General features: G+C 50.8%; 1 long non-coding RNA gene across 1 annotated transcript; it reads right to left on the bottom strand.

The window, feature by feature from the left end:
* Positions 1–311: 311 nt before the first annotated feature.
* Positions 312–3429, bottom strand: LOC104662452. The gene is made up of 3 exons (XR_747986.2): positions 3418–3429; positions 2801–2957; positions 312–428 (listed from the first exon to the last, which is right to left on the bottom strand). It is a non-coding gene; the product is annotated as an uncharacterized LOC104662452 (long non-coding RNA).
* Between the last annotated feature and the right edge of the window lie 7697 nt (positions 3430–11126).

Here is an 11126-nt window from a genome sequence, read left to right as displayed (position 1 = left end):
AGGGGAGGAGAGTGTGGGCCAGGTGACCTGCCAAGCGAGAGAAAGTGGGGGAAGCTGGACAGCATTTGCAGACAGCATGACAGCAGCCGCCCGCTCCCCTCTGAGCCCCAGGCCCCCAACAAGCGGGCCTCTGGCTCCAGTTCTGGGAGGGGTGTGGAAGCGGATCTTGGCTCTCCCTCCCTGGCAGCACCCCCACCTCCCTTTGTCTCAATTTCCAATAAATAAATGTTGCCTGGGATATACTTACATCAAAAAGTTATGTGTCACTTACCTAGCATTCACATTTCACTGGGCGTCCTAAATTCTATGTGGTAACCCGACTGCCACCAGACATACTGTTTACTTCTCTATCGTCACGCAACCAGTTGCCACATTAAACACAACACTGCAAACATTGTCAGTGGATCCTGACTTCCTCGTGGACCCTACTGTGTCAGGGAAAGACAAACGAACGAACTCCAGAAGGAAACGCCGTGAGTTGTTCGCAGTGCCTGTCTGCTTGGTGGGCTTATGAGTGGTTTTCTTTCATTTATTTATTTATTTATTTATTTATTATTTATTTGAGAGTGAGTCTCACTTTGTTGCCCAGGCTGGAGTGCAGTGGCGTGATCTCAGCTCACTGCAACCTCCACCTCCCAGGTTCAAGTGATTCCCCCGCCTCAGCCTCCTAAGTGACTGGGATTACAGGCATGCACCATCATGCCCGGCGAATTTTTGTATTTTTGGTAAAGACAGGGTTTTGCCATGTTGGCCGGGCTGGTTTTGAACTCCTGACCTCAGGATATCTGCCTGCTTTGGGCACCCAAAGTGCTAGGATTATAGGCGTGAGTCACAGGGCCTGTCTTTAATTTTTTGTTTATACTTTTCTATACCTTTTAATTTTTTTCAACCAACACATATATCCCAGAAAATGTTTTCATGATTAAAATAAAACAATTGCCCTCTCCTCCTTGGAGCCCCGTCCACAAGAGCAGCTTCTGCAGATGTGGGAAGGAGAAGACTTTGTACCTGGGTCCCGGGCCACGTGAATAATCAACCCTGTGCAGGGAGGCTTGGGGGTCTGACAAGGCCACGGCTTGAAGGAAAGCAGCAGACCATGGGAGGATCCAGGCCTGTGGGTGCCAGGGTCCCCGGAAATGGTTCCCAGATGGGAGAGTAACCAGTAGCCCTCACCCCCAACCCCCAGCCACTCCCCCCACCACTGCCATGTGAGCATCTGGTTTTCCGCACACACCACCCCATGTCACTGGACACAGGCAGGGCCCTCCAACCCCCAAGTCAGAGTCACCCAGACAGACGGACACCAGGCACCTTAGCACTTCCATGGCCAGAGGCCTCCTGAGGTGGGAACTGAGTCCTGGCTGATCCAGGCCATCCCCCCAGGTGCAGTCAGCTGGGGAGCGGGGAGATCAGGCTTAGAGGAAAGCTCCACGCCCCAGGTGCAGCCACGAGTCCATTCAGGAGTGCCCTTTCACCGGGCCCCAGAGCTTCCAAAGAGTGGCTGTGATGGGATCAGTGACTGGAAAGTTGTGGGTGCCAGTTTCTGAGTTGGGACATCTTACGTGAGTGGATTGTGTGGTTGGCAGGTGGGGCTGCCTGTCCGATGCCCACAAAACTCAGGCAGAGGTGGCTGCTGACAAGGAACTCAGGGAAACCCAAAATTCACAGGAGCCAAAACAGCTGCTAAATAAGCTCTGTTGTGTCTATACGATGGAATACTACCAAAAGCCATGCTGCGGGAGAACCTTCACTGACAGAAGAAAGCTTTGAGGACCTATTACGGAGGCAAAAACGGACATCGCGAGGTGGGACGTGGATTATCATGCCCATTTATCTAAAAGGAAAAGAATATGAATTCATCTGCATAGACAAGAATCTGCAAAGTGTTAATTTGTAGAAAGAGATGAGTTTTTTCCATATATTTTCCAGTTTTTCTACAATGAGCAAACACTGCTTTTTTTTATGTCATTAAAATGACACTTTTTTAATGGAAGAGCGGAGATCACCCGTGTAGAAAGGACTGAGAACACGTCTGAAAGTGAATTCAGGTGGCCTGTGTTGAACGCCTTGGAAGACATCTCACATCTAATCAGGGCCTGTTGCAAGTTTCCTAACCACTGTTTAGCAGCAAGTCCAGACCTCAGGGAGAGCAGGAGTGAGTGGCACATCCACTCCTGGACCAGGCCCTTTAAAATGGGACCATCACCAAGAAGAAGGGCAGCCAGGTTCTGGAAGGGCTGGTCTCTGCAGCTGGCAGCCTGTGTCACGCCTCCGTCCGTGGTCTCTGCAGTGGACAGTCTGTGTCACGCCTCCATCTGTGGTCCCTGCAGTGGACAGTCTGTGTCACGCCTCCATCTGTGGTCCCTGCAGTGGGCAGCCTGTGTCACGCCTCTATCCATGGTTTTTGCAGTGGACAGTCTGTGTCACACCTCCATCTGTGGTCCCTGCAGCAGGCAGCCTGTGTCCGTGGTTTATTGCAGTGGACAGTCTGTGTCACGCCTCCATCTGTGGTCCCTGCAGTGGACAGCCTGTGTCACGCCTCCATCTGTGGTCCCTGCAGTGGGCAGCCTGTGTCACGCCTCTATCCATGGTTTTTGCAGTGGACAGTCTGTGTCATGCCTCCGTCCATGTCTGCCAGCAACACCACCTCACTCTGCTTTGCACAATCACTCCACCTCCCCACAAGCCCTGCCCCCACTTTGTATGCACACAGCACACACCTGTGCCCATGCAAACATCCGCTTTCACACATGTCCACTCACCGAGGTGAACGGGCACACTTAGGCACAAACACACTCACATTTGGTACATGCAGTTCCAGAGGAGCAAGACTGACCTCCTTCTCAGGAATGGACACGTGACTGAGGGCTGGGTCACTCAGACACTTTGCCCCTCAGGCCCCAGGGATTGATTAAACTGTGAATCCCTGTGAGATCCCTTCCTGCCACGCATTCCTGCTGATGGGAAATAAAGCAAAGTCTTTGAGGGCTTCTGGATGAGGAAGGAGTTTGTGATAAACTAGTTGTGAGAGGAGAAGTCCCTTTGCCACCTGCCCTCCTTTCTGCATTGGACGTTGTCCTCAATGGACATGATGCTTAGAGCCCTGCAGCCATCTTGCCTCCATGGGGCAAGCCAGGAAAACCTCGCCGGCTTAATGGCTTCCCTCCAGCCTTTCCAAAGCCCTGCTCTGGCCTCAGAGAGTTAGGAATTCTGTCACTTAAGGCCCAGAGCACCCTGCTGCTCCCTTCACTCCATAACCAGAGCCACACAGCTAACAGGCAAAGGGCCAGGAACATAGCTCATGTTTTCTGCTCTCTGTACCTGGTCATCCTGCATAGAATTTGGCTCCAAGGCTTGGCCTGACACCTTCGCACCAAGGTGCCGTAAATGAAACCTTTACTCCTGAGACTTCCTCACCTCTGCATTCCCACGTATCCACAATCTTCTATTTGTAAAATGATTCCCAGTTGTCACGGAGACCAGGGCACCGCAGTGGAGCTGGAATGTTAGGTGGGGTCCAAGGTTCAGTCCTGGGGGTAGGGAGTGGGGCAGGAGGCTTCACTGGGCCCTTTATCTGCCTGATTCTCATCTTTCTTACACAATAGTCTGTTCTTTATTCCTTCCCTAAGGGCCGGGACACAGGCTTGCCCGGGGTCACAGGCCCTGTCTTTACAAGTCCTCTCCTTCTGGCTCCTGGGTGTGCCTGAGCTCAAAGGAGCCTCCAAGCAAACTTGGCAGGGGGTGTCCCCCAGGGCAGAGGTGGGGCCCTGGGTCAGCACCCCCAGAACTCACAAGGTGGGGGTGGGGGATCTTGCACCTGACCTTCACCTTCGTGTGGATCAGATCAGAGCAGAAGTTCTATTTCTGGAACTGTCAGACCTGCTGACCTCCAGTCAATGGCGGAGGCAGGAAGGCAGGCAGAAATACAGGACGCAGCTCTTGTTACACCTCCTGCACAGACCAGCCTAGTTTTGGCTCCACACAGCCACTCACAATTTCACTCAATACGTGTTTCTGAGCATCTTCTATGTGCCTTTTCTCTATCAGGTGGGGGCCCCTGCGGTGGGCAGAATAACGGCTGCTGCAAAGATGCCAAATCGAGTCCCCAGAGCTTCAGCAGAGATCTTGCAGATGTGATGCAAGTGAGGATCTCGAGAGGGGAGATTCTGCTGGATCAGCTGAGGGGGGTCCAGTGTCCTCCCAGCATCTTTATGAGAGGGAGGAGGGGAGGCGGAGGAGGAGATGCAAGGACGAAGCAGAGGTCGGAGTGATGTGGTCTGCTGCAGGGACCATGAGGCATGCAGGCGGCATCTGGAAGCTGAAAAGGCAGGAAGGCAGCTTCTGCCCTGAGCCTCCAGAAGAATCCGGCCCTGCTGACATGGGCCCAGGAGCCCCTTCCCCCATCAGGATTACAGGCAAGAGCCACCACCCCCGGCCGAGATTCTTAATTACATCTGCGAAGACCCTATTTCCAAACAGGTCACCTTCGCAGGTACCAGGGGGTAGGGCTTGGACACATCTTTTGAGGGGCCACTACTCACTCTAATACACTAAATTCGAGAAATTATGATCAAGACCAACCCCTCATTTTGCAGAAGAGAACAAGACCTGAGAAGGGAGCCATCTGGCCCCAGCCTCACGGTGCTGCCACCACATGCAGGCCAGTGCTCAGTCACAGCAGCTCCCCCAAGCTTGGACCATGAGGCACCTGCTCTCACTCCTCGCCCGGCCTGTTCCAAAACACTATCTGAGGCTGGCTATTTGCTTTGCTTTTATAACTCTAGAAGAGCTATAAGCAAACATAGCTTTAATCAGCATTTACAGTGTGCAGGAGCATCTTTCCTTTGACTCTGCAAGAGGATTCGTGTCCTGTGGATGCCATAACAAAGTATCACAAACCCAGAAGTCAGGAATCAAGGTGTGGGTAGGGTGAGTTCCTCCTGGAGGCTCCGAAGGCACGTCTCTTCTGGGCCCCCCTCCAGCTTCTGTTGGTCGCTTCCAATCCATCAGGAAACCAAGGGGCAGAGGGGCAAGAACCTCAGCGTTGGAGACCAAGGTCTCTACCCTGGCTCTGCCCCCTTGGCTGTCATTCAACCTCTTTGTCATTCAACCTCTTTGCCGCAGGGTCTCCAAAGGCTCTGCCTGCAAAATGTGCACAGAACATCTCCTGCGCATGGCCACAACCACAGTTCACAGAGATAATGTCATTTGCCTTGCATGAGATTAACCCTCAGAAAACAGCAGTTAACATTTCATCCAGAAGGCCAGTGCGGTGGCTCATACCTGTAATCCCGGCACTTTGGGAGGCTGAGGTGGGCGGATCACTTGAGGTCAGGAGACCAGCCTGGCCAATATGGCGAAACCCCATCTCTACTAAAAATACAAAAAAAAAAAAAAAAAATTAGCCAGGCACAGTGGCGTGTGCCTGTAATCCCAGCTACTCAGGAAGCTGAGGCAAGAGAATTGCTTGAACCTAGGAGGCAGAGGTTGCAATGAGCTGAGATCGTGCCACTGCACTCCAGTCTGGGCAACAGAGCCAAACTCCATCTCAAACAAACGAACAAACAAAAAACACATTTCATCCAGGCCTGTAAGTCCTCAGGGCGACCCTCCCTGTGAAGACAAGGTCAAGAACGTCAGATCCTGGAGGCTGCAGGCTGCCCACTTGCAGACCTGGACGCTGAGGAGGAGCACAGGCTCCCAGGGACACTCGGAGGGGATCCTGGAGGGAGTCTTTCTGCAGGATGCGGGTGAGGAGGCTCCTCAAAGCCTCCCTACCTTGACGCATGGCATCTGTCCAGGGAGCTGCTACATCCACAGCCAAACAGCAGGGAACAGGACAGTGTGGGGGCTACGTTTCAGCAGCAATGATTTTTTTTTTTTAATTTTTTGGTAACAGCTTTATTGAGATATAATTCATCCACCATAGTCACCAGGTAAAGTCTCCAATTCAATGGCTTTTACAATATTCAGTAGTACAACTATCAACATAGTCAATTTTACTACATTTTTATCACCTCAAAAGAAAGCCCGTAGATTTCAGCTAGCACCCCACAGTTCCTCCATGTCCTGCCAGCCTCTGGCAACCATCAGTCTTCTTTCAGTCTCTACGGATTTGCCTATCCTGATCATTTTCTATATAAGGAATCATATCATTGGTGATCTTTGTGTCTGGCTTCTGTCAATGAACACAGTGTTTTCAAGGTTCATCGACATTCTAGTGTGTGTCAGTCCTTTGTTCCTGGCTGAGTAATACTCCACTGTATGGATGGGCTGCATTTATGTATCCCTCCCTCAGTTGATGGACACTTAGGTTATTTCCACCTTTTGGCTATTAGGAATAGGACTGCTATGAACATTCACGTGCAAGTTTTTGTGTGGACATATGTTTCCATTTCTCTTGGGTATAAACCCAGGAGTGGAATGGCTGGGTTGTGTGGCAATTCTATGCTTAACTTATTTGAGGAACAGGCACTGCAACCATTTTACATTTTCATGTATAGCATCCAAGGGCTCCAATTTCTCCACATCTTCTCCAGCTCTTAATATCTTCTGACTTTTTGATTATAGACATCCCAGTGGGTGTGAGATGGCAGCTCATTGTGGTTTTGATTTGCATTTCCCTAACAACTAACAACTGTGAGCATCTTTTAATGAGCTTGTTGGCCATTTTTATATCTTATTTGGAGAAAGCTGCAATGATTTTGAAAACAGGTAAACCTGGAGGCAACAGGGTGTGGAGTAACAGCTGAAACCCTGGAGGCAGGAGGCCTGGCTTTCCGTGTTTGTTCCAGCACTTAGCCAGTAGGTGATCTGAGCCAATAATGACTTTCTGAGCTTCCTGGTGAGGAAAGCCAGAAAAATAACACCAAACCCCCGGAGTGGCGAGGTGAACTTTTCCACTTACTCATAATGTGGGTCTAGTACCTGGCGCCAAAAAGTTGGAATCTAAATAGCTATTGCTGTTTATTGTGAAGCAAATGAGGTTTAGCAGCGCTGGCAGTGACGAGGCTTATGTCCCAGTTTTCAGCAACTGCTCAAGTTGCTTCAGAAAGATCCCAAATCACAGACACCTGTACACACCTTCTGTTGCTGCATAACAAGTTACTCCCAAACACAGCCGCTTGCAACGCCCATTGACTGACTCACAGTTCTGCAGCCCAGCAGGGCTGGATTCTTCACTCAGGTTCTTTGAGGATAGAATTTGGATGTCGGCCCAGCTGCATTCCTGTTGAGAGGCTCTACAGAGACTCCAAGATACAGTTTGGGCCTGTGTCCCCACCCAAATCTCATCTTGAATTGTAATCCCCATAATCTCCATGTGTGGAGGGAGGGAGCTCGTGGGAGGTGACTGGATCATGGGGGCGGTTCCCCCATGCTATTCTTGTGATAGTGAGCTCTCACAAGATCTGAGGGTTGTATAAATGTTTGACAGTTTCTCCTTCACACACTCCTCTCTCTCCTGCCGCCTTTTGCTTCCCCTTCCATGATTGTAAGTTTCCTGAGGCCTCCCCAGCCATGTGGAACTGGGAGTCAATTAAGGCTTTTTTTTTTTTTTTTTTTTGAGACAGAGTATCACTCTGTCTCCCGGTTTCAAGTGATTCTCCTGCCTCAGCCACCCTAGTAGCTGGGACTACAGGGGGATGCCACCATGCCCAGCTAATTTTTGTATTTTTAGTACAGATGGGGTTTCTCCACGTTGGCCAGGCTGGTCTCAAACTCCTGACCTCATGATCTGCCCGCCTCAGCCTCCCAAAGTTCTGGGATTACAGGTGTGAGCCACCACACCCAGCCCCTGTCCTGTCTTACTAAAGTCCCTTGCCAGAGCTGCTGGCCCTCACCCTGCCCCAGTGCTGGCCCTTGTCCCCCACCCTTCTTCCCTCCTCCTTTTCTTCCTCAACATTCCGAATTCTCTACCACCATTTGTTACATTGATCTGCCCGGAACCTGCTGTGAAGAAAAAGACCTTTCTCTTGTTGGGAGGTGCCCTCTGTTGGAAATCTCTTGGGCACTAGAGAAGAGGTGTCTGGGGACACACCCTCCCTGGTTGCCTTGACGCAGATACACAGGGAAATACCACCTTGAGATAAAGTGCCTTCTCCTATGGGGTTTAAGGCAAGGACATGACACCTGGACATGGAGCCAGGAGGCTTCCTGGAGAAAGGCAGCGGCCGGGCAGAGGAGGGCAGGGCTTCAGGCCAGGCAGGATGCCCCAGGAGGAGGAGTTGAGTGTGCAAGTCAGACCACGGGAGACGCGGGGGCTGGGACGAGGGTCTGGAGGGGGATCAGAGATGGGGCTGGAGACAGGGTTGCTGCAGGGTAAGGGGCTGAGAGAGGCCAGCCGGAGGGAGGCTTAGAGACCTCGAGCCTCTTAGAGCCCTCCCCAGGGAGAAGGAAAGCAGGGGTCAGGGCTCAGATTCAAGGGAGATTCAGGGCAGAACCCAATGCTTGGTTGGATATGGGGAGGGGCATGAAGAGAAGGAAGGCTACCCCAGACTCAGGCGGACACCAGGGACTCCCAAAGGGGCAGGGACAGCAGAGCCCATGGCACGGGTTGAAGGACAGACGATGCATCCTCCTCATACTGCCTGTTGCTTTGACACCCACCCTGCACCCACCCACACACACACACACACTCCGACTCCGGGCATCCGAGAGGCAGGCCTGGCCTGGAGGAAGGATGGATGGACGCACAGCTCTGGATTTCGGCACTGTGTGGGGGGCCTGAAGTAGCAGGCACGCAATCAGCAGCTCGCTGAGATTTTAGGAAAGAGAAAAACAACCCCACCTGCCCCTAGCTACTCTAATAGGGTGAATTCACATTAAGACCCCAAAGTCTGTAAGATAGGATCTGGCCTCAGCTTAACTGCAGGCGTGGAGGTTCGGAGCCCGGGCTCTGGGTCTGACCACCCAGGTGGGAACCTAGCCTCCGCTGTGAAACCTCTCCCCTGAGGAAGGTGTGCAGCCTCCCCGACCCTTAGTCTCCTCATTGGAGTGCAGGGGTGAGAATTCCGACATCCGGGCCTTGCTTCGTAGGAAAGGGTGAAGACGCAGGTCGAAGCCTGAGGACCAGGCTCAGCTGAAAGCCTTGCTCAAAAAGGCTGGGTAGGATGAGTGTGAGACAGCTCAGGGCTCCAGACCCTGCGCATACTCGCTCCCCCGTGTGGCCTTCTCAGTGCTGCAGGCAGGCTGGGGTCTGTATTAGTTCATTTTCACACTGCTGATAAAGACATACCCGAGCCTGGGTAATTTATAAAGAAAACGAGGTTTTGCTGGACGTGGTGGCTCATGCCTATAATCCCAGCACTTTGGGAGGCCAAGGCGGGAAGATCATTTGAGGTCAGGAGTTCGAGACTAGCCTGGCCAACATAGGGAAACCCTGTCTCTACTAAAAATAATAATAATAATAAATTAGCTAGGCATGGTGGTGGACGCCTTTGTAATCCCAGCTACTCTAGAGGCTGAAGCAGGAGAATTGCTTGAGCCCAGGAGGTGGAGGTTGCAGTGAGTTGAGATTGTGCCATGGCACTCCAGCCTTGGCAACAGATCAAGACTCCATCTCCAAAAAGAAAAAAAAGAAAAAGAAAAAGGGGTTTAATGGACTCACGGTTCTACATGGCTGCGGAGGCCTCACAATCACGCAGAAGGTGAAAGGCATGTCTTACATGGTGACAAGAGAGAATGAGAGCCAAGCAAAACCATCAGACCTCGTGAGCCTTATTTACTACCACGAGAACGGTATGGGGGAAACCGCCCCCATGATTCAATTATCTCCCACCAGGTCCCTCCCACAACACAAGGGAATTATGGGAACTACAATTCAAGATGAGATTTGGGTGGGGCCACAGCCAGACCCTATCAGCGGCCTTAGGAGGAAAGAGCTGGTTGATGCCTGCCCTTCTCCCCCAGTGTTCCTCCACCTTCAGTGAGAATCCCCATCCTTCCCTTGCCTTGTGGGACCGTCCTGACTGACTAATCACATTAATAGGAAACTAATAGGAAAATGCTGAAGACATCTTTGACCAACGGTTAACAGGACTTGAGCTGGTCCTGCCAGCCGGATGTGTGCCACACTGTCCACGTGAAAGTTCACTCAATCCTCCCAGCACTCTTCTGCATCCAGCACTGTCCTCACTCCATCCTGTGGAAAAGACTGAGGCTGGGAGAGGCTTGGCACTGCCAGGTTCCTAAGCCCGGCTACTGTGGGGTGGTTTTGCCCAGGTCCAGCTCCGTGCCCCTGTCCCTGGCCCCTGGCCCCTGGCCCAGCACTCAGCGTGGAGCCTGCAGCCCCTGCATGCAGGTCTGGGTCTCCTGCGGTTCTGTGACCCTCATAGCGCTCCCCTAAGTCCTGGTCATTGGTGTGCAACAGGAGACTTGGCACTGTGAGGAGCATCCCTCCCTGGACCCCTCCCACTGTGTGCAGCTTTGCAGGCGACAGAGCATGCTGTCTGTGTCAGGCAGGGAAGGAACCTCTCTGCTGGTGGGGTATAGTTCAACCTGGGGAATACACTTATTGAGGGAAAATCCAAATTCCAGAGAATTTAAAAATAAATTTAATTATTTTCTAATAACCAAGCATTACTAGGAAGATGCGACATAAGTACAGATGCTAGATAAAATGCAAGGCTCCCAGCTAAATCTGAATTTCAGCTAATCATAAAAATAAAATTTTAAAGGCTGAGTATGATGGCTCATGTCTATAATCCCAGCACTTCGGAGGCCAAGGTGGGAGGATCACTTGAGTCCAGGAGGTTGAGACCATCCTGGGCAACATAGTGAGACCCTGTCTCTAGAAGAAAAAAAATATAATAATATATATGTGTGTGTGTGTGCATATATATATGTCTATATATGTATATATAAAATTCCAGCTAAAACAAATAACTTTTGGTATAAACATTCATAAATAATAATGTATAAGTTACAAGTATTCATAGATTATTCATAAACTTTTATTAATGGTATCAGTATATCCCATGCAATATTTGAAATATACCTATGCTAAAATATAATGAATATGTTCAGTAAAAATTTGAAATAAAATTTTAGTAAAGTTGAACTGTCAAACATTGAATTAAATATATAATGAACGACTTTTTAGTATAAGTACATCTCATGCAATAAGT

This window comes from Rhinopithecus roxellana, chromosome 13, assembly GCF_007565055.1.
Source record: "Rhinopithecus roxellana isolate Shanxi Qingling chromosome 13, ASM756505v1, whole genome shotgun sequence".
In the NCBI taxonomy this organism is placed as follows: domain Eukaryota; kingdom Metazoa; phylum Chordata; class Mammalia; order Primates; family Cercopithecidae; genus Rhinopithecus; species Rhinopithecus roxellana.
This window is presented reverse-complemented; position numbering and strand designations above follow the sequence as displayed.